Source organism: Triticum aestivum, chromosome 5A (assembly GCF_018294505.1).
Source record: "Triticum aestivum cultivar Chinese Spring chromosome 5A, IWGSC CS RefSeq v2.1, whole genome shotgun sequence".
Taxonomy (NCBI): domain Eukaryota; kingdom Viridiplantae; phylum Streptophyta; class Magnoliopsida; order Poales; family Poaceae; genus Triticum; species Triticum aestivum.
The window spans coordinates 42,375,733-42,395,483 of record NC_057806.1 but is presented as its reverse complement, the minus strand read 5'-3'; the positions used below and the strand labels follow the sequence as shown (position 1 = coordinate 42,395,483).

The 19,751-nt window shown below is 44.7% G+C and overlaps 1 pseudogene; it reads left to right on the top strand.

The window, feature by feature from the left end:
- The first annotated feature begins 4,561 nt into the window (after positions 1–4,561).
- LOC123101192 (4-hydroxybenzoate polyprenyltransferase, mitochondrial-like) overlaps positions 4,562–19,751 on the top strand; it is a 52,949-nt pseudogene continuing 37,759 nt past the window's right edge.

Here is a 19,751-nt window from a genome sequence, read left to right as displayed (position 1 = left end):
GCTACCATCCGATGCGGTTGTGTTGTAGTCCCTTGTATCAAAGGTTGGCTGTGATTTTGCAGTCTTTGTGTACCGTTTGAGGATATACTTGTTTGGAAATTTGTCAGGTTCAGGTAGTCCAGTATGTTCATGATGTGAAGGCAGAACAGGCCTGCATTTTGTGATGAATGCAGAATACATAGTTTGTGAGCCAGCAATGAGTTTCATAAATTTTGATATGATACTACTAGTCTAGCTATTTAATGAGTTTGTTTTCCCGCTCACTTGTGTGTGTCCAGAGCTTGCATTCACACTCGTATATTTCATTGTCTAGGTCAGCTACAAGCTGGAATTCATGCTTTGACCAGGAAAATCTTTCTTCATCATCATGGCCAGGCTTGTTGTGGTAGTACACAAGGTACTTAGTGGACTTTGCTGTACGCTTTGCACGAAATAGTGTGGCCTTTCTCATCCTATTCCTCATCTCGGTGTGCACGGCTCTCGTGTACTTGATAGACATGTCTTCCTTGTAGCCGTAGGTTGTCTTTGTCACAAGATTGGTCTGCACATGTCAAAAAGTAAGATATTAGTCGAAGCAGAATCATGGGTTTCATTTTTTAAAATTCAAAGTGCACATATTGAAGGTAAACAGAACATGATGGTCGTGTTTTGTACTTGTCATCATACCATGCTGGTCATTGTTTGCTCGTTCTCCTTCTGCATTCGAGTTTTTATGCAAGCATTGACCTGCCTAGCAAACTTGTGTAGGTTCTGGGTCCCCTTGACAAACCCTTTCTTTAGCACGTGGTTCATGCTCTCGCTTCGTTGTGTGGAAGTCATTCTAGCACACAAAATGTTCTTGTAATATGCTGAAATCCACATCTTCCTATCACTCCAGAGCTGCATCATCATCTGGTCGTTCTCCAGGTAGTACTTGTGCACGAGTTCAGCCCAGGCATCTTCAAACTCCGTTGGCATCAGCGGCCAGTTCAATATAGCTGTGAAATCCTCTTTGAATGTTTTATACTTTTTGTACAACAACGCGAGGTATTCCCTGTACTTCTTCAATATGTGCCAAAGGCATAGCTTGTGGACGGTGTTTGGAAATGATTGTGGTATAGCTTTCGCCATCGATGGGCACTGGTCTGCATGAATTAAAAAAATGAAACTTGATTCTTTTTTGTACTGATGGTGAACTTATGTTGCACAAGTAATTGAACTTCACATCTAGTAGTATGGCTATCTAAGAATGTCACATGTATTTTTTTCTTACAGCAGTGTTGCCGAACTTCTGTGGTACCAGTGCTTGAACTTCACAGTTAGTAGTAGGAGAAACTAGTAGTGTCACACTCAAAAATTTTCTTACAGCAGTGTTGTTGAACTTCTGTGGTAGCAGTGATTGAACTTCACATAAATAACTATGTTTTTCTGAACATGCTACATATTTTTATCTAACAACTTCGTCCTTGAACTTCTATGATTCATGTACTTGAACTTCACATTCATAACTACTTTTTTCTAAACATGTGACAGATAATTTTGCTTTCTTGTATTGCTAGTTGGACTTCTGTGCTAATAGTGGTTAAACTGCATTCTTTACATATTTTTCAGAAAAAACAAATGTACCCAATCAACAGAGACCCATAGACTGAAAAGATGATGAAACTTGAGGAGTTTTTTTTTGAACTCACCTGTTAGAATGCAAGTTGGGTGCTTGTTGTTCATGCACTGTCGAAATGTATCGAACAACCACTTGAATGACTTTGCATCTTCGTCTCTTATCAGGGCAACAACAAATATCGTTGACTGCAAGTGATGGTTTGTTCCAACAAACACTCCCAGTGGCATATGAAATCTGTTGGTCTTGTAAGTCGTGTCAAATGTTACGCAATCGCCGAAGTCTTGATAGGCTCCTCGGCAGCTTGCATTGGACCAGAAAATATTTTTAATTGACTTGTCCTTGTCCACTTGGATGTCATAGAAAAACTCATCATTTATTGCCTTCATGTCTTTGAAGAATGAAACAAGTTTTAATACATCATCCAAATCATGCCAACATGCAAATCACACGCCAACATGCATTTGCTATTTTTGCTATCAAAGGGGTTGTGAGCTAGGATGCTATTTTACATTGCAGCATGTGGGTGTTTGAATACTTACTGGTTTAGTAGGTCTCGTCCGGTCATGCTTAGGAAGTAGCTTCCATCTTCATTTTCAGATAGCATGGACATGATTGTTGTGTGCTTGACATCATGGTACTGCAGGAGCTTTACATACTCCAGAATAGTGGGGTCATAATTCTTGTGTGAGTGCAAAAATACCAGCATGTCATCAGTTTGCATGAGCTGGAGATTATGATTGTACTCAATGTCCACTGCCACGCATGTGTCATCCTCCTGCACCTTCACCCTCATTCTTGCATTGTAGCCCGTCCTCTGCGATGTTTTGTTTCGCTTCCTGTTGGCCTCTGAAACAGAAGATGTGTGTATCCCTTGGAAGGCGCAAACAAAATACTTGTGGTTGTCATTTCCACCCGTCTTCCTGATTCCAAAACCAGCGTGCCTGGCGTATCTGTTATAAAATTCCCTTTCTTTCTCTACATCTTTGAATCGCATCTTTAGTCTTGGTATTAGATAATCCGGTTGATCTGGCGTCTGCAGAAAAAGAAAAAAAAATCCAAACAGCACATTAAAATGCAGTTTATGAACTTGTTATTCTGGAGGGAGCAGAAAATGTGCAGATAATACAAGATGCGTATATAAATATTTTTTTGTTTCACTTACGTGCGTGTATGATCGCAACTCCGCCGGTGTTGGTTGCTGTCCCTCTGGGATGGGGCATGGCGGAGTAATCATAGCAAGATGCAGCAGTGGATCACGAGGAGGAAGGAGGGCTGAAGATGGCCCTCTCTTGTTTGCGTCCTTTTTGCTTGAGGTGGTTGTGGAGGTATTGCGATCCTGGTCTTGGTTTGCTCTTTTGTTTTGTGAAGCAATCCATCTACCTTATCACCCGTACAATTTTGACTTGTAGCAGCAGCAGTAGGATCAAACGGTGGTAGTGTGCAGATCACTCTCCTCCATGTGTGTGTTGCTGTTGGATTTGTCCTGGGATCCGGTTTAGTTGCTTCGCTTTGGCATTGACGAGGCACACCAGGATAACCTCCAGAGTTACACGCATGACTTGAGCTAACCCCCTCCTCCATCGGCGTGCTTGGGAGCCTGCTTGTGGATACAAAGAATCCGCGGGGGATTTCCGACGTCACCCAATTAAGTGGAGGCGCAAACCTGTGCGGATAGGGCTGTGACCCAGCATCTCGGACGTATCAGTGTGTTTCGGGTGTCATCCATTTTTGGTCTGGAGCAGGTTGGTAATGCTGTTGGTGCGTTTGAGGCGTGACTCGTTGAGGGGGTGGTGCAACGCGTACAGGCTTTGGATTGTGTACTTGCTGCTGGGAACTTCTAAGCTTCTTCATGCGTCTCTCGTCTTCCTGACATAAAAGAAAAAAATGTTTATTAGCACACAAGTTATATCTGCCTATACCTTTGTAACTGAACTTAGCATTATTCACAACCTAGACTTCTCATATAAAAGTGGTGATAGCCATCACACTATGCACTGAGCTGAGCATCTGCCAATACTTTTGTACTTGAACTGAGCACCCTTCACAGAATTAACTTCACATCCTGTTTTTTAATTCTATAATATTTTATTACTTATATGCACCTGAACTGAGCACTGTCCACAACCTGAACTTCCTGTTTTGCAAAGGGGAAATACTGTCTACAGTTAAAAAACATGAACCTTCATGTGTTTGAATGGATGGACTGCTAGTGCATACCAACCTGACCTTCATGTCATATCACGTGCATGTTTTATTTTCCTTTTATATTTTTTTGCACAGAACTAGAGACATACCAACCTGAACTCTAGCACACTTACTAGTTGAACTTCACATGTGAATGTGAATGCAGGCAGATTTTATAGTGTTTGTAGCCTAGACTGAGGCTCACATACTACCTGAACTTCACATGCCTGTAAGTAGGCAGGCTTTTACAATGCTATTTTGTAGCCTGGACTGGGGCTCACACACTACCAGAACTTCACATGGTTGTAAGCAAGCAGAATTTTAAAAAGCTTTTGTAGCCTGGACTAAGGCTCACACACCACCTGAACTTCACATAGCTGTAGGCAAATAACAAACCGAAGGAAGGAAGAAGTTCAACCATACCCTTGCTAGAAGTTCGGCCAATCTTTTTCCAGCAGCTGATGATAGGCCACCTTGAGAACAATTTGTCGTGGAGGTAGTAGAGGAATTCCATGGCAATCCATGTCTTGCAGGGGGCGCGAAGTTCATCTGCACGAAGCAAGAAGGTCAGAGAAGGGAAGATTGAAGAAGAAGGCAAAATTGGGAGGAAGTTCATGTACTTTTGCCGCTGAATTTGAGGGCGCAGCCGATGCCGCCTCCGTGGAGGAGTTGCTCCATTGGATGCGCCGCGCGCCGTTGCTTGTGTCGGGGCCGTCATCTGGTCTGCCAAGGCTTCGGGCGGTGACGATGGGATGAGGATGCGGCTTCCTGAAGTCCATGGCGGCTTCGCCGCGTCCAGGCGACGCGGGCTCCCTCGCGCCGGCGTCCGCCGTCGCTCACTCGCCCGCGCCGGTGGCCGGTGGCCGGCCAGGAGCTGGGGAAGGAAGGGAGGCGGCGGATCCGGCCGGCCAGGAGCTGGGGAAGGAAGGGAGGCGGCGGATCCGACGAAGATCGGCGGCGATGAGGGGGAGGTCGGGGGATCGAGGGAAGGAGGGGGGCTGGGGCAGCTCGGGATCGTGATCAGGTGGATCCTGTCGGGGGGCCTTAGGATCCAGTGGATCCTGTCGGGGCGGCGGCAGTTCGGAAGTTCGGGAGGGCCCTGTCGGGCCCTATATAGGGCTGCTATGATCCAAATAGTTATTCTAATCCTGGGATTAGAATAGTGCCACTCTATATATATATAGAGATGTGGTTGCAAAATGATAGGATCATCATGGATGTGCCAGGGGCCACGACCGAAGTTGCAACCTTGAAGCAAGCGTTGTCCGAGGCCGAAAACAAAGCGGCCAAGGAGCGCACCGAGCGGGAGCAACAGGAGGCACGGGTGGGCGAGGTGCAGCAAGAGCTCCAGGCTCTCATGAAGAAGCATGAGACTTTGGAGCTTCACTCGAAGACGCGAGAGTCCGAGCTTGCCGCGGCCCTCTAGAGCACAAAGCGTGCCAAGGCTGAAGCCCAAAAGGCCCTCGAGGAAATTGAGGCAATGAGGAAGATAGCGGCGGGTAAGGCATTCATTATGCGAAGCAAGCATGTGAAAGTAAATTACTTGTTACTTACCCGAGTCTGGAGCTCTCCAAGAGCATTCGCAGATTTGCCCTGCAGCGTGTCAGATGCCGCAAAGTACTACCAGGCCGAGGAGGGAAGCTTGACAGAGAAGTTGTTCTGGTCTCAGTATACTGGGACCGAACACCCGATGCCTGTGAGCGACCAGCTGAAGCAACTGGTCGGGCTGCACAAGGCGACCGAACATGCCATGAGGGGCCTTATAGTCCGGATGTGGCCTGGCGACTCCGTTCCCGACAGCTACTTCGGCCTGGTGAGGCGGCTTGTGGATGCCTGCCCATGGCTGGAAGTCATAAAGCGGTCCGTCTGCATCGAAGGTGCACGTCGGGCTTTTGCCCGTGCGAAGGTGCACTAGGCTAAGATGGACACCGAGAAGCTGGTGAAGGAGGGGCCGCCGCAGGGCAAGGAGCATCGCCACCCTGAAATGTATTATGAGGGTGTCCTGAAGGGTGCCCGTCTTGTGGCGGACGAGTGTGCAAAGGATGTAATTTTTGAATGAACTTGCTTGTGTGATCCTGTATTATGAAAACTTGTTCATGTGCGCTATGCAACGCTTGTTTGAATTTAAAATATTACCTTCTTTGCGGCTGTTTATCAAATCTGAGAGATGGCCAGTCGTTGACTTTTGCCCCCATGCCACGAGTGCTGGGGTGTTCAGGATAAATCTGAGCACTCTTTTTCCCATTGTTGGGTCCTTCGAGGGAGGTGCTCAGCGCAACAAACAAGGCAATCAGACTATAATGATTTATCACTCTCACTTAGCCATAGAAGTCTACAATTTTAAATTTTGGCAAAGCCCCTAGTATTCAGAAGGCCGAATTCGGGGCGCTATACACGCATATGCCGGACAAAGCCGACTCCTCGCCCTAAGCAACATAAGTCTTTAGGGACTCGAGACCTCTCGAATAGCGACCAACTCTCGCCTTATCATGACAGTCAGTTTTAGCTTTCTCTACTAAGGTGCTTGCCTAGATGAACCGGGGCACAATCGCAGTAGTTCTCCCAGTGCTACCTTAGCCGATATAGCGGAACGTAAGGTACCAAAACATGGGAGCCGGGCAAACCCAACTATTGACCCAAGACATGATTCAGAGCTAATGCATATAATGCTATAAGTTCGGGGTGCCGCACTGTCGAAAGTGTTTGGACTTCTCACGCCGTATTATGGGGTACGCTTAAGCCCCTGGCGTATTGGCCGTACCAGAGTGTACGGGTGCTTAATGTCATGAATGAACATATATATATAAAAGAATAGAGAATGCGGTAATAGTCTAGTGCTATGCATTGTTTATTCAAAAAGGTGCGTCGAAGCAGAATGATACAAGTAGTGCGATAAGAAAAAAGTAGGACTATTTGACATGTCCCCTCCAAGGGCAAGCTAAGGAATGGTATTTAAAGCAGGTATTTCACTTGTTATCAGAGACCACCTGGGAATTCCATGGTGCGACGTAGCTTTCTGCCTCCTTGGTTGTTGTATCGTGTGTCCGGGAATCGTACTGCCGGACGGGGTTTCCAGAGAGTAAAGTCCTGAAAGAGAGAAAAAATAACAAAGCGGGAAGCCCCTAGTGCGGTTCAGCCGCGTTTTGGGGTGTGCCGTAGTGGTGCCCCCCCATCTATGCCCATGGTATTTTCAATGCATAATTATGTACGCGTGGCGTGAATTTTGCCGTTTGGCTGGGACTGGGGTGGGGGCCGCATTGCTATGTGAGCTCAGAACGTGCCAGGCGGTCTTGTTGCAGATTACTTTGGGCACGCTTGATGGTGTCCAGGTGTTTAATCGTCGAACTAGTGGATTGCCTGAAGAGGCAGCTTTGTGCTTCTGCTGCAAGGGCCGCAGTGTGCTCCTCCGTGCGGAGAGAGCGCTCTGTGTTTCCATTGACTGTGATGACCCCCCGAGGTCCTGGCATCTTGATCTTGAGGTATGCATAATGCGGTACCGCATTGAATCTCGCAAATGCGGTTCACCCGAGCAGTGCGTGATAGCCACTACGGAACGGGACTATATCAAAGATTAACTCCTCGCTTTGGAAGTTATCTGGGGATCCGAAGACCACTTCCTAGTGTGACTGAGCCTGTGCAATGGGCCTCTACACCTGGTATGACGCCTTTGAAGGTCGTTTTTGTGGGTTTGATCCTTGAGGGGTCTATACCCATTTTGCGCATTGTGTCCTGATAAAGCAGGTTCAGGCTGCTGCCGCCGTCCATAAGGACTCAAGTAAGGTGAAATATGTCGATGATTTGGTCTAGGACTAGTGCGGCGAATCCGCCATGACGGATACTAGTGGGGTGGTCCTTGCGATCGAAGGTGATCGGACAGGAGGACCATGGGTTGAACTTTGGGGCGACTGGCTCCAACGCATATACGTCCCTTAGCGCACGCTTCCGCTCCCTCTTGGGGATGTGGGTTGCGTATATCATGTTCACCGTCCGCACTTGTGGGGGGAACCTCTTCTGTCCTCCGGTCTTCGGCGGCCGGGGCTCCTCCTCGTCATTGCTATGTAACCCCTTATCTTTGTTTTCGGCATTTAACTTGCCAGCCTGTTTGAACACCCAACATTCCCTGTTGGTGTGGTTGGCTGGCTTGTCCGGGGTGCCGTGTATTTGACACGAGCGATCGAGTATATGGTCCAAACTGGACGGGCCCGGAGTGCTTCTTTTGAATGGCTTTTTCCGCTGACCGGGCTTAGAGCCTCTGAATCCGGCATTGACTGCCGTATCCTCGGTATTGTCGCTGTTGATGCGGCGCTTGTGTTTGTTGCGACGTGACCTGCCATTGCTATCCTTGTTATCCGAAGTACCATGGTTCTTTGATATATTATTGTTGTGAGCCAGCCAGCTGTCCTCTCCTGCGCAAAAGCGGGTCATGAGTGTCGTGAGGGCTGCCATAGATTTTGGCTTTTCCTAGCCAAGGTGCCGGGCGAGCCACTCGTTGCGGATGTTGTGCTTAAAAGCTCTAGGGCCTCTGCATCCGGACATTGGACGATTTGATTTTTCTTTGTCAGGAACCGTGTCCAAAATTGCCTGGCTGATTCCTCTAGCTGCTGAATTATGTGGCTCAAGTCATCGGCATCTGGTGGTCGCACATAAGTGCCCTGGAAGTTGTCGAGGAATGCGGCTTCCAGATCTTCCCAATAGCCAATGGATTCTGCTGGCAGGCTGTTGAGCCAATGTCGAGCTGGTCCTTTGAGCTTGAGTGGGAGGTATTTGATGGCGTGTAAATCGTCACCGCGGGCCATGTGGATGTGCAGGAGGAAGTCCATTTTCTACACATCATATCTATATTTACTCTTACCATAAGGTTGGTACTGAAGAAGTTTAGCTGTGCATTGCTCTTGGCTGTACCTTTTGCCTGTATCGCCGCACTTACATTTATAGCTACTTGGTTATGTAGCATCACTCTTCATCTTATCTTAAATATTCTCCATTTTTTCGTATATTATCACATCTATATTTACTCTTAACAAAATGTAGAATAAAGGCAATGCTTTTGAAGAAGATTCTATGGTAAACTTCTTGAATTGCCCCCCCCCCATCAGCATGGACAAGGCCTTTATAGAGCCTGTCTTCACCAATAATGTAAGTTGGTCCATCTCAAGCCTTCAAACTTTGTTGTATATATTTGGTTAGGCATGACTACAACAGCTGTTTATTTTTGGTGTTTGCATCAAATTGCTTGTTTAAAGTTTTTATATGTAGTTCATAAACAAAAGTTTGTCCTTTCTCAATTTAAGTTTTTAGTTGTACAACCAAGTTCCTTCTTCATACCATGTAAATTAAACTATACAGAGCAAGTGATCTTCTTTTGCACTGCATGTATGCTTCTGTTCTTCATCCGTAATCCAGTGGTGTGGTGAACCTACCCACTACAGCACAATGTCATATTCTACAATGTCTTAAATATGAACAATGTCATATGATTCTACTATTATTTAAACCGTCTCTTTATTTGCCAATCTGAAATGGTATAAATTGACATCACACTAACCATTAATACTTATGAGTTCTTGATCTGTAATCCAGTGGTGTCGTGAAGCTGCCAACTCCTTCACAATGTCATTTCCTGCCATGTATTGACCTGAACAATACCATATTGTGTTAATGCAAATTTAAAGTGTCTCACTTTATTAGTCAGTAAGAAATGTGATGAATTGTCAGCACTGATACTTCTATGTGCAAAACCTGTCATCTGTCTGCTTGTTTATCTTTTAGAGTGAGGAAGATATAAGTGTTGAACAAGCGCAGTCTCATCATCTTGCTCAGCTGTTTGTGCCGCAGCTCCCCAGCAGGGCTAACCTTTCTTGAACTATATTGAAGTGTTGTCAGTTTTGTATATTATTTTGTCGGCGTGTTTATTTGCAGTGGTGGCGATCTTTGATGCCCAGTGTATGTAATCTGCTGTCTGCTTGTGCTTTATTATCATATTGGCGAACTTTGATGCCCAGTGGATGTAATATGCCATAATTTCTTTATTTTATAGCCTAGGTTTTTTCTTATTCACGATGTTGCAGTTATTTTACTGTATATATATCCTGTCTTCGCAGTAAACTGGCCAAACCGTAAAATTACGGTACATAATCGGGCCGTCATGCAATCACGATGTAGGTTGGGCCTGAAACGTGCCGAACAGCTCACGGGCCGGTAGCAGCCCGAAATGAATCCCGGCCCATGATTGTACGAATCAAATAACGGGTTTTAACTGGCCAAAAAATTGTCTCGGTCCTTGTTTGGCCCAATCAGATATCGGCTGCGAGCAGGCCGGATGCAAACCGGGCCGTAGTTAGGCCCAACTATATGATGGGCTTTTAACAGGCTGAAATTAATATAGGGCCAAAATGTTAAATGGGCCCTTAACAGGGCAAAACTAATATCAGGCCGAATTACTAAGTGAGCCTTTAGCAAGTGGGCCCAAAAGCATAGTGTCTAGTTGACGGGCTGAATCTGATATGGGCCATAATTGAGCCCAAAGCCTCTTAAAGGGCCGGACCTGATCTGGGCTGTAATTTGGCCCAGAACGTGGTAGGCCTTTAATGGGCCGGATCTCATATGGGCCACTATTAGGCCCAGAGCGTGGCAGGCCATTAATGGACCGGATCAAATATGGGCCGGCATTTGGCCCAAAACATGGTAGGTAGTTAATGGGCCGGCCTACTAGGGTCCTCAAAATCTTGTGGGCCTACAGCTAGGCCAGCCCATTAATGTTGGCGAAATCTCATGGGCCTTTAGCTGGGCCGACCCATTATGATCCGCAAGAATCTTGTGGGCCTTTTACCTAGGCTGGCCCATTACGGCACACAAAAATCTTGTGGGCCTTTACCTCTAGCCAATGGTGATTTTACACGTGGAAAATCCCCATTGGTCGGGGCTGTTAACGGTTTACCGGATCCAAAATCCAACCCGATAGCTTAACGGCGTTCAGTTACAGTGGATGCCACGTGTCGGTCACCCTTGACGAAAGCACTTCTGTGACGTGTGATTTATCGTCATGGAAGTGGACACTTCCGTGATGATAATTTTGGTAATGTCATGGAACACTTCTACGACAACACATGTATGACTATCTTGATTCTGTCATAAATTTGTCATGGATGTACATGCATGACAAAAAACGCGACCTACTGTGACAAACACGTATCATCATGGAAGTGTATTTTTTTTGTAGTGTATATGAAAGCTCAACAAAAGAAACTAAGTGGGTGTGCATCCAACTCGCTTGCTCATGAAGACCTAGTGCATTTTGAGGAAGCCCATCATTGGAATATACAAGCCAAGTTCTATAATGAAAAATTCCCACTAGTATATGAAAGTGATATCATAGGAGACTCTCTATCATGAAGATCATGGTGCTACTTTGAAGCACAAGTGTGGAAAAAGGATACTAGCATTGTCCCTTCTCTCTTTTTCTCTCATTTTGGGGGGGGGGGGGCTTCTCCCTTTTTTATGGTCTTTATTTTTTATTTTTTTATTTTCGCCCGGAGTCTCATTCCAACTTGTGGGGGAATCATAGTCTCCATCATCCTTTCCTCACTTGGGACAGTGCTCTAATAATGATGATCATCACACTTTATTTACTTACAACTCAAGAATTACAACTCAATACTTAGAATAAAATATGACTCTATGTGAATGCCTCCGGCGGTGTACCGGGATGTGCAATGATGTTATTATTATTGTTCATATCGACAATAATTTCCCCTATTTCAGACATAACGGTAGAAAGTGCGAGGAGCAAAAGAAAGAGGGAGGCGAACAGAAAAGAGAGGGCGAATAAAATGGCAAGGGTGAAGTGGGGGAGAGTAAAACGAGAGGCAAATGGCAAATAATGTAATGCGAGGGATAAGAGTTTGTGATGGGTACTTGGTATGCCTTGACTTGTGCGTAGACTCCCCGGCAACGGCGCCAGAAATGGCTCGTTGCTGGGAGTCAAATCTTGACTTGACTTAGCGTGAATCTCCCCGGCAACAGTGCCAGAAATCCTTCTTGCTACCTCTTGAGAACTGCGTTGGTTTTCCCTTGAAGAGGAAAGGGTGATGCAGTAAAGTAGCGTAAGTATTTCCCTCTGTTTTTGAGAACCAAGGTATCAATCCAGTAGGAGATCAAGCTTGAGTCCCACGCACCTACACAAACAAATAAGAACCTCGCAACCAACGCGATAAAAGGGGTTGTCAATCCCTACACGGTCACTTACAAGAGTGAGATCTGATTGATATGATAAGATAATATTTTTGGTATTTTTATGATAAGGAGAAATAAAGATGCAAAGTAAGATAAACGGCAATAGAAATAGCTAAGTGTTGGAAGATTAATATGATGGAAGATAGACTCGGGGCCATAGGTTTCACTAGTGGCTTCTCTCAAGAGCATAAGTATTATGGTGGGTAAACGAATTACTGTCGAGCAATTGATAGAATTGAGCATAGTTATGAGAATATCTAGGTATGATCATGTATATAGGCATCACGTCCGTGACAAGTAGACCGAAACGATTCTGCATCTACTACTCCACACAACGACGCTATCCATCATGCATCTAGAGTATTAAGTTCATAAGAACAGAGTAATGCTTTAAGTAAGATGACACGATGTAGAGGGATAAACTCATGCAATATGATATAAAACCCATCTTTTTATCCTCGATGGAAACAATACAATGCATGCCCTTGCTTCCCCTGCTGTCACTGGGAAAGGACACTGCAAGATTGAACCCAAAGCTAAGAACTTCTCCCATTGCAAGAAACATCAATCTAGTAGGCCAAACCAAACTAATAATTCAAAGAGACTTGCAAAGATAACCAATCATACATAAAAGAATTCAGAGGAGATTCAAATATTGTTCATAGATAAACTTGATCATAAACCCACAATTCATCGAATCTCGACAAACACACCGCAAAAGAAGATTACATCGAATAGATCTCCAAGAAGATCGAGGAGAAGTTTGTACTGAGATTCAAAGAGAGAGAAGAAGCCATCTAGCTAACAACTATGGACCCGAAGGTCTAAAGTAAACTACTCACACATCACCGGATAGGCCATGGACTTGATGTAGAGGCCCTCCGTGATCAATGCCCCCTCCGACAGAGCTCTGAAAAAGGCCCCAAGATGGGATCTCTCGGGTACAGAAGGTTGTGGCAGTGGAATTAGGTTTTCGTGGTGCTCCTGGATGTTTGCGGGGTACATGGACTTATATAGGAGGAAGAAGTAGGTCTGTGGAGCAACGAGGGGCTCACGAGGGTGGAGGGCGCGCCCAGGGGGGTAGGCACGCCCCCCTGCCTCGTGGCCTCCTCGATTGTTTCTTGATGCCCACTCCAAGTCTCCTCGATCACGTTTGTTGAGAAAATCACGTTCCCAGAGGTTTCATTCCGTTTGGACTTCGTTTGATATTCCTTTTCCATGAAACACTAAAATAGGCAAAAAAAATAGCAATTTGGGCTGGGCCTCCGGTTGATAGGTTAGTCCCAAAAATAATATAGAAGTGTATAATAAATCCCATTAAACATCCAAAACAGAATACAATATAGCATGAAACAATCAAAAATTATAGATACGTTGGAGAAGTATCAGATATTTATACCCCTAGGGTTTTCCTACTCCGGCGACTCGCAAGCCGTCGAGTGTAGACAATCTCCATCGCCCTTCTCCACACCATCCTCTCCCTGATCCTAGCGCGTGCTTGGCGAAGTAATGGGTCAGCATTGTCCTTCCACCCAGCCTCGATATCGCTGTTTTTTTGGGGTGGGGGGGGGGTTCTCTTGGTGTGTGCTTAGATCTAGCAAAGTCAGGATCCCAGGCGTCTGGGGGCGCATCCGCGGGGAGGAAGAAGGGGGGAAATGAATTGATCTAGAGGAAGCCATGAAGCGGATGAAGTTGAAGGTCTCTGAGTTTTTTCTTTTGCGAGAAAACTTCTGATCTATTCATCTTCAAACATGGTAGTACAACAAACAAGAGAAATAATAAAAATTACATCTAGATTCGTAGACCACCTCGTGATGACTACAAGAAGTGAAGCGAGCCGAAGGCACACCATTGTCATCGCCCCTCCATAGCTGGAGTCGGGCAAATATTGTTGTAATAGGCAGTCAGGAAGTCATCATGTTAAGGCCTCATACGACCAATGCACCAAAGCAGCAACCGCCACCGATGAAAACTAGTGTAGATCGAAAGGATCCAATTTGAAGACACACGAACGTAGATGAACTATGACCAGACCTAAGCACATCCACCGGAGACACACCTTCACACGCCTACCAACGATTCTAGACGCACAACCAAAATGGGGGTTAGCCGGGGAGAACCTTATTCCATCTTCAGGGAGCCTTCGCAGTCTCGCCTTCCTGAGCAGGACACAAACTCTAACAAAACTCAAAGAAAGATCTAAAAACAGAGCCCTCCTGCTGACAAGGGTTGGGATCCACCGCGCCCCCATGGCCCTAAGGCCACCCGAGATGATGCAGACCGGCGGCGGCGCGGGAAGTAGGCGAAGGAACCTAAGCTTTTTGGAGCAGTGGAGCCAGAGGTGAAGGCTACTGCATGTACTAACTGGTTTCCTTTGGTTCTTCTTTGAAGATCTCCGAGCTTGATGACATGTTTGTGTGCGAGGAAGAGATCGCGGTGCTCTCTAAGGAGGCAATATGGCTTTGTTGTTGCTAGGGTTAAAACCTCAGAAACGTTCAGTGTCGATGCCTTTAAGGACACCATAAGTATGCATGGCGACTTGCTAACGAAACAGAGTTCTGCGAGGTGGATGATAACCTCTTCGTTCTCCAGCTATTCTGGTTGGGTGACTGGAATCGGGTAACACACTAGGGGCCATGGACCTTCCTTTGATCTAGTTGGGCAATGGAAGGGGTAGACCTGGGTGTTGGGGAACGTAGTATTTCAAAAAAGTTCCTACAATTACGCAAGATCTATCAAGGAGATGCATAGCAATGAGAGGGGAGAGTGTGTCTACATACCCTCGTAGACCGAAAGAGGAAGCATTTAGTAACACGGTTGATGTAGTCGAACGTCTTCGTGATCCAACCAATCAAGTACCGGACGCACATCACCTCCGTGATCTGCACACGTTCAGCTCGGTGACGTTCCTTGTACTCTTGATCCAATTGAGGCTGAGGGTGAGTTTCGTCAACACGACGGCGTGGTGACAGTGATGACGAAGTTACCGATGCAGGGCTTCGCCTAAGCACTACGACAATATGACCGAGGTGGAAAACTATGGAGGGGAGCACCACACACGGCTAAAGATCAACTTGTGTGTCTATGGGGTGCCCCCCTCCCCCGTATATAAAGGAGGGGAGGAGGAGGGCCAGCCTCAAGGGGGGCGCCCAAGGGGGGGATTCCTACTCCTAGTAGGAGTAGGTTTCCCCCTTTCCTAGTCCAAGTAGGAGAAGAAGGAAGGAGAGGAAGAAGAGAAGGAGGGGGGCCCTAGCCCTAGTCCAATTTGGTTTGGGCTAGGGGGCGCGCGCCATCTCTTGGCCTGCCTCCTCTCTTCCACCACTAGGCCCATAAGGCCCAATAACTTCCCGGAGGGGGTTCCGGTGACCCCCAGTACTCCGAAACTTATCCGAAATGACCCGACCCATTCCGGGGTCCGAATGTAAACTTCCAATATATGAATCTTTATGTCTCGGCCATTTCGAGACTCCTTGTCATGCCCATGATGTCATGTGGGACTCCGAACAACTTTCGGTACATCAAATCACATAACTCATAATACATATCGTCATCGAACGTTAAGCGTGCGGACCCTACGGGTTCGAGAACTATGTAGACATGACCGAGACACATCTCTGGTCAATAACCAATAGCTGAACCTGGATGCTCATATTGGTTCCTACATATTCTACGAAGATCTTAATCGGTCAAACCGCATAACAACTTACGTTGTTCCCTTTGTCATTGGTATGTTACTTGCCCGAGATTCGATCGTCGGTATCATCATACCTAGTTTAATCTCGTTACCGTCAAGTCTCTTTACACGTTCCGTAATGCATCATTCCGTGAGTAACTCATTAGTCACATTGCTTGCAAGGCTCATAGTGATGTGCCTTACTGAAAGGGCCCAGAGATACCTCTCTGACAATCGGAGTGACAAATCCTAATATCGATCTATGCCAACTCAACAAACACCATCGGACACACATGTAGAGCATCTTTATAGTCACCCAGTATGTTGTGACGTTTGATAGCACACTAAGTGTTCCTCCGGTATTCAGGAGTTGCATAATCTCATAGTCATAGGAACATGTATAAGTCATTAAGAAAGCAATAGCAATAAACTAAACGATCATAGTGCTAAGCTAATGGATGGGTCTAGTCCATTACATCATTCTCTAATGATGTGATCCTGTTCATCAAATAACAACACATGTCCATGGCTAGGAAACTTAACCATCTTTGATTAACGAGCTAGTCAAGTAGAGGCATACTAGGGACACTCTGTTTGTCTATGTATTCACACATGTACTAAGTTTTCGGTTAATACAATTCTAGCATGAACAATAAACCTTTATCATGATATAAGGAAATATAAATAACAACTTTATTATTGCATCTAGGGCATATTTCCTTCAGTCTCCCACTTACACTAGAGTCAATAATCTAGTTCACATCGTCATGTGATTTCACACCAATAGTTCACATTTTTATGTGGTTAGCTCACATCTTCATGTGACTAATACCCAAAAGGTTTACTAGAGTCAATAATCTAGTTCACATCGCTATGTGATTAACACCCAAAGAGTGATCATGTTTGGCTTGTGAGAGAAGTTTAATCTACGGGTCTGCAACATTCAAATCCGTATGTATTTTGCAAATTTCTATGTCTACAATACTCTGCACAGAGCTACTCTAGCTAATTGCTCCCACTTTCAATATGTATCTAGATCGAGACTTAGAGTCATTTAGATCGGTGTAAAAAGCTTGCATCGACGTAACTCTTTACGACGAACTCTTTTATCATCTCCATAACCGAGAAATATTTCCTTAGTCCTCTAAGGATAATTTTGACCGCTGTCTAGTGATCTACTCCTAGATCACTATTGTACTCCCTTGCCAAAATCATGCTAAGGTATACAATAGGTCTGGTACACATTATAGCATACTTTATATAACCTATGACTAAGGCATAGGGAATGCCTTTTCATTCTCTTTATATTTTCTGCCATGGTCGGGTTTTGAGTCTTTACTCAACTTCACACCTTGCAACACAAGCAAGAACTCCTTCTTTGACTGTTCCATTTTGAACTCCTTCAAGATCTTATCAAGGTATGTACTCATTGAAAAATCTTATCAAGTGTCTTGATTTATCTCTATAGATCTTGATGCTCAATATGTAAGCAGCTTCACCGAGGTCTTTCATTGAAAAATTGTTATTCAAGTATCCTTTTATGCTATCCAGAAATTTAGTATCATTTCTGATCAACAATATGTCATCCACATATAATATTAGAAATGCTATAGAGCTCCCACCCACTTTCTTGTAAATACAGGCTTCTCCAAAAGTCTGTATAAAACCATATGCTTTGATCAACTCATCAAAGTGTATATTCCAACTCCGAGATGCTTGCACCAGTCCATAGAAGGATCGCTGGAGCTTGCACACTTTGTTAGCACCTTTAGGATCGACAAAACCTTCTGGTTGCATCATATACAACTCTTCTTTAATAAATCCATTAAGGAATGTAGTTTTGACATCCATTTGCCAAATTTCATAATCATAAAATGCGGCAATTGCTAACATGATTCGGACAGACGTAAGCATTGCTACGAGTGAGAAGGTTTCATCGTATTCAACTCCTTGAACTTGTCGAAAACCTTTCGCAACAAGTCGAGCTTTATAGACAGTAATATTACCGTCAGTGTCAGTCTTCTTCTTGAAGATCCATTTATTCTCTATTGCTTGCCGATCATCGGGCAAGTCAACCAAAGTCCACACTTTATTCTCATACATGGATCCCGTCTTAGATTTCATGGCCTCTAGCCATTTTGCGGAATCTGGGATCATCATCTCTTCATCATAGTTCATAGGTTCGTCATGGTCAAGTAACTTGAGCTCCAGAACAGGATTACCGTACCACTCTGGTGCGGATCTTGCTCTGGTTGACCTACGAGGTTCGGTAGTAACTTGATCAGAAGTTTCATGATCATCATCATTAGCTTCCTCACTAATTGGTGTAGGAATCGCTGGAACTGATTCCTGTGATGGACTACTTTCCAATAAGGGAGAAGGTACAGTTAGCTCACCAAGTTCTACTTTCCTCCCAGTCACTTCTTTCGAGAGAAACTCCTTCTCTAGAAAGGATCCATTCTTTAGCAACAAATATCTTGCCTTAGGATTTGTGCTAGAAGGTGTACCCAACAGTCTCCTTTAGGTATCCTATGAAGACACATTTCTCCGATTTGGGTTCGAGCTATCAGTTTGAAACTTTTTCACATAAGCATCGCAACCCCAAACTTTAAGAAACGACAGCTTTGGTTTCTTGCCAAACCATAGTTCATATGGTGTCATCTCAACGGATTTAGATGGTGCCTATTTAACGTGAATGCAGCTGTCTCTAATGCATAATCCCTAAAATGATAGTGTTAAATCGGTAAGAGACATCATATATTGCACCATATCTAATAAAGTACGGTTATGACGTTCGGACACACCATTACGTTGTGGTGTTCCAGATGGTGTGAGTTGCGAAACTATTCGACATTGTTTCAACTGAAGGCCAAACTCGTAACTCAAATATTTCGTCTCCGCGATTAGATCGTAGAAACTTTATTTTCTTGTTACGATGATTCTCCACTTCACTCTGGAATTCTTTGAACTTTTCAAACATTTCAAACTTGTGTTTCCTTAAGTAGATTTTCTCATATCTGCTCAAATCATCTGTGAAGGTCAGAAAATAACGATACCTACCGCGAGCCTCAACACTCATCGAACCGCATACATCGGTATGTATTATTTCCAATAAGTCAGTGGCTCGCTCCATTGTTTCGGAGAATGGAGTATTTAGTCATCTTGCCCATGAGGCATGGTTCGCAAGCATCAAGTGATTCCAAAATCCCATCAGCATGGAGTTTCTTCATGTGCTTTACACCAATATGACCTAAACGGTAGTGCCACAAATAATTTGCCCTATCATTATTAACTTTGCATCTTTTGGCATCAATATTATGTGTATCACTGTGATCAAGATTCAGTAAACCATTTACATTGGATGTAAGACCATAGAAGGTTTTTATTCATGTAAATAGAACAACAATTATTCTCTGACTTAAATGAATAATCGTATCGCAATAAACATGATCCAATCATATTTATGCTCAACGCAAACACCAAATAACATTTATTTAGTTCCAATACAAATCCCGAAGGTAGAGGGAGTATGCGATGGTGATCTTATCAACCTTGGAATCACTTCCAACACACATTGTTGCCTCGCCCTCAACTAGTCTCTGTTCATTTTTTAACACCGGTTTCAAGTTACTAATCATAGCAACTAAATCAGTATCAAATACCCAGGGGCTACTATGAACACTATAAAAGCACACATCAATAACATGTATATCGTATGTACTTTTTGTTCACTTTGCCATCCTTCTTATCCGCCAAGTATTTGGGGCAGTTCCACTTCCAGTGACCATTTCCTTTGTAGTAGAAGCACTTAGTTTCAGGCTTGGGTCTCACTTTGGGCTTCTTCATGGGAGTGGCAATTTGCTTGTCATTCTTCTTAAAGTTCCCTTTCTTTCCCTTGCCCTTTTACTTGAAACTAGTGGTCTTGTCAACCATCAACACTTGATGCTTTTCTTGATTTCTACCTTCACCTATTTCAGCATCGCGAAGAGCTCGGGAATCATTTTCGTTATCCCTTGCATATTATAGTTCATCACAAAGTTCTAGTAACTTGGTGATAGTGAC